This window comes from Microtus oregoni, unplaced genomic scaffold (assembly GCF_018167655.1).
Source record: "Microtus oregoni isolate MIOR12 unplaced genomic scaffold, Mior012 000067F_007, whole genome shotgun sequence".
In the NCBI taxonomy this organism is placed as follows: domain Eukaryota; kingdom Metazoa; phylum Chordata; class Mammalia; order Rodentia; family Cricetidae; genus Microtus; species Microtus oregoni.
In genome coordinates, this window is record NW_024543960.1 from 67,613 (window position 1) to 72,084 (window position 4,472).

At 49.3% G+C, this 4,472-nt stretch overlaps 1 pseudogene; it reads left to right on the forward strand.

Annotated features, from left to right (window-relative positions):
* The first annotated feature begins 1,754 nt into the window (after nt 1-1,754).
* Nucleotides 1,755-1,930, forward strand: LOC121440380 (annotated as a pseudogene).
* The last annotated feature ends 2,542 nt before the right edge of the window (nt 1,931-4,472 follow it).

Consider the following 4,472-nt stretch of genomic DNA (forward strand, 5'->3'; position numbering starts at 1 on the left):
TATCTACATTTTCCGATGGCCTCGGGCGACCCCTGTGAGAGGATCATTTGACACCCCACCCCCGAGGGTCTGCAGCCCTCAGGTTGCAATCCATGGGTTTTAGGACTCTCAAAAGGTGCCATGTCGAGTTTGCTCTCTCTAGTCCTGGCACCAACGTGGATGGCTGAAGGGACTCTGGCTAGCTTGAAATTGGTGTGCATGGCTCTGGCAGGCTTTGCCCTTCTCTCCCATTCCCTCTGCCTTGCTGAAGACTGTTAGATGACATTCCTAAAGCTAGCCACCAAGGTCCATTCACTCATGTGGTCACTTCCTCTTCCTGAGGTTGACTACCAAAGTCCAGCAATCAGAAGCCCCCTTTGCTTCACCTAATGAACATGGCCAATTAAACTTAAACCCCTCATCCTAACACACGCATAAGAGAGAATCCGGTATAAGTCAGGGCTGTCTAGGTGAATAGAACCAATAGAGAAATGTACACACACACAGACACAGACATACACACAGACACACACACAGACACACACACACATTCACGGGGTGGCTGGAATTCTTTGAATGCCTTACCCAATTGGGTGCTGGATTGTCCACAAATGGCCTTCTGCATGCCAGACAGTGGGATAATTCAGTATCAGCTAAACTGACAAGCTGGAAGCCTCGGCTCAAGGAGAACAAATGATGTAGCTGCAATCCAGGCCTGGAAGCTCCCTGGACTGTAGCTGCTGTGCATCTCCATTAGATGGCTGGAGGCTCTGGAGTCTTGTGGCCATGAGTGATGGTGACGGTACTACATGCTCTTGCTCAGGAAGGATGGAGTTAGGCTGCCCTGGCAGGCTTTCTCTTCTTTAATTCTGCCTGGGCTCCCAGACTACTGCATGGAAAATCCACACCCAGGGAGAGACCTTCCCCTGTTACTCTCCTGGGAAATCCGTCCTCTCTGACAATGGTTCTAGAACAGACACACCAGAAGTGAGCTTCCCTAATTCTACTCTAGACGTCTGTCAGTCCAGCCACGCTGACAACATAAACCAACAAAGACACGCTGCCTTGTAGTTAGAGGAGACATTGAAAAGCTCAAGGAAGTATCCTGGGTGGCCATCAACGAATACGGCATGAAGAAAATGCTGTGTTACATACAGAATACAGTATTTAACACATACATGACATGGCACATTCGCATGAGGGACAAGCAAAGGAAAGCCTGTCATCCACAGGCAAATGGATGCAACGGGACATCACAGAGCAGCAAGAGAGCCACGCCAAGTGTCACATGTTCCCTTTTATCTCATAATGAAAACCAACCAACCAAACAAACAAACACAATGAAACCCAGGGAGCAGAAAGTAGGATAGGCCAGGCTGTGAAGAGGTTTGTGAGTTGTAGCATCTGAGAGCAGGGAGAAGGTAGCAGTATGGCGAGGCTGCACACCATCCATGCACATGTGTACGTGGGATAAAATGGCACCGCAGATGTCATTCATTTCTAACACTAATGTTACTGACCATAAAATTAAAGATGGGCAAGGATCATGGCTCAGTGGGTTAGGTTTTCCCATGCAAGCATGAGAACCTGAGTTCAGATCACCAGCGCCCACGGAAAATCCAGGCACAGCAATACTCCTAAACCCTAGAGCCAGCATGTCTGGCGTGGAGGACAGAGTGCTGGATCCATCCGCAAAGCTCTCTGGCCACTCCGCCTGACAAAATCAGTGAGTTTCATGTTCACTGAGAGACTGTGTCTTAAAAGATAAGGTAAATCTGCAGCCAACTAAGCTGCACGGGAGGTCCCCTTTCTCAGCGGGGCCCGCTGTGCAACGGTTGCCAGCAGCTTCTCACTGGGGCCTGGTGTGCAATGCTTGCCAACAGCACACTCGTTCGGAGTGACCTCACCCTGTTGCCTGTATGGGCTCCCCGAAGGGACCTTGGAGACAATCTTCTGAAGGCTCTTCGAGCTCTGACCTCAATGTCGCCTCCAATCTAGGCCCCAGACAGGTATTCGCTGTGCCCTAGGGAAGCCTCAGGTCACCACGGCCAGGGGTCTCACTGTCCAGGCCATCACGTCCACCTGAATCATGCCTCAGAATAAGGAACATCAGATGGAGGCCCTACGTAAAGCCAAGTTCAAGCTCTCCGTGCTGCCAGAGGCAAGTGGTGTTATTAAGCCCCTTCCTCCCACTTTCTTGCCCTGGTCCTCCTCACTGAGTTCTTCTTTGTCTGTCTCTCTCAAAGAGGTGAGGCTTCACTAAACTGAATGTAGATTGATCTGAAGGACACAGTCGCTGAGAAGTGACTCGTTCCTGATGGCCGAGGGGTCAGCTGCATCACCAATCCTGGTCCCACGGGCATTGGCGGGCCCCGCACTCCTCGGGGCTTCTACTGTGGTGCTACCCTCTACCCTACTAAATCATGTTCAGTAATAAATATCACATCCTGTCTGGGAAAAGAGGGGTTACAGATGATACGCAGTGTCAGCCTTTGCCCTACACAGTCACACACACGGCAGGGGTGAGGGTGAAACACAAGAGGAGGAAGGGAATACTAGGGAGGGAGAGGAGGGATGGAGGGAGGGAAGAGGGATGGAGGGATGGAGGGATGTATGTGGTAGTAAAGTCAATGGGCTAGTAAGATGGCTGAACAGGCACGTTCCACCAGGCCTGATGAGTTGGGTCCAATCTCCAGGTCCGACAACTTCAGGACTCACTCCCAAGGTCTATCCTCTGTCCTATCTGTGTACGTGTGCGTGTGCGTGCACACACACACACGTAACATTTTTGTAAAAAAGAAAAAAATCCATCAGGTTGGCCTTCAAAGGAAGACTAGAATTCACCATGAAAATTTGGGACAAAGAGTGGTAGGCAGAGCCACAGGACAGGAAGGACAGGAGAATGTGATCCTCCTTCCTCTCTCCCCTCCCAGAAGGCTTTTGTTCTCCATCATAGATTCATTTCTGTAATCTACACAAAGAATAGGCTTAGCTCACAAACTCCGGGTAAAAGGTCAAGCAATTTCAAGTGTGCTGAACAGGGCTGGAGAGATGGCTCCATGGTTGAGAGCTCCAGCTGTGGTTCCAGAAGACTGGGATTCAGCTAGCCACCGCCGACTTTGGGTAGCTCACAACCCCCTGTAACTCAAGCCCTAGGGGAACTGAGCCTAAAGTCTGACCTTCCTGGTACCGACACACACTGGGAATATGCTCGCAAAGACTCAACAAGGAAGATAAATGTCAAATGTACTGAACACAGATTCTCGGGATTCCTTCAAAAGATACAGCACAGGACAAGAGTAAGAGAATGACACAAGAGTCAGACAAACACACACGCACGCACACGCAGAACTACGTGAGTAAAATTAAACTCTAAAGAGAACACTAGAAAATGCTCGTGGAAACACCCACCGAAAATACTGAAACTGTAAGTGCCTATGCACACACTCACAGATAAAATATTTTTGACCAAAGGGAAGGGCAGGGATCTTCCAGCCAGTGTTGAATAATGCCAGAAATGAGTCTGGATGTCTTTGGGAAAAGCCAGAGCCCCACTGCAAGCTCTAAGCCAACACGTGAAGATCTGGCTCTGCCTCGGGAACCGTGTTAACAGTCTAGCGCATCTGAGCACAAAACTACAGAGTTGTGCTCTACTGAACGTCTGAGTGAGCAGGTGGGGCTGGTTTTCCATTTGCAATGCAGTTGGCTCTGTGACCTCATGAATGGATGAAAGCAAGCACGGAAAGGCGGATCCCACCGTTATTTATTTCTTCCTGAAATAAGCAAGGTAACATTCACTTTGGGCAGGTGACAGAGAACCAAAGCAGCCTGTCGTAGAATCAAATGACATTGGCTTCCTGAATGTAACTGGCCCTGCTGGGGAGAATGTCAGGGTCAGGAGGGTCCACACTTAAATGTTGCTACTCACAGAACTGTTGGGGTTCACTTCATGGTCAACAGAGTCTCAGTCTTATTTCTAACCGACAAAGTAAAGAGAAAGGAGCTGCACTGACTACTACTAACACCCTCTGGGCACGGCTATTGCTCCCTGTGCCTCCTCCAGGTGAGCTTCAGAAGGTTTCTTCACAGCTGTAAGGACCAGGGACTGAAGGTACGTTTCAACTACCGACACATCCTGCTCTTGCTGTGGGAAAACGGAGAGTTAGGGGATCATTGTTCCATCTCTGCCCTTAGGAAGCCATTCCGAGGCACACAGCATCACAGACCCACGACTTACACTTTCCATGATAACTCTGTCCTGCGCCTTGGAGATTTGTTTCTTCACTTCACTTTCTTCGCCACCAATGAGAGTTTTGCCATGTTCATGCAAGTCCTTGGCTTTCTGAAACAAACAAACGAACAAATCTCCACTCGAGTCTGGCTTGACACCTCACCTCATGTAATTTTAAAAGAACCGACTTTGCATAGCCAAAGGATGCTTGTTAGGAATTCAGAGTAAGAACAGTGGCTACTTCAGCACATCTAAAGAGTTA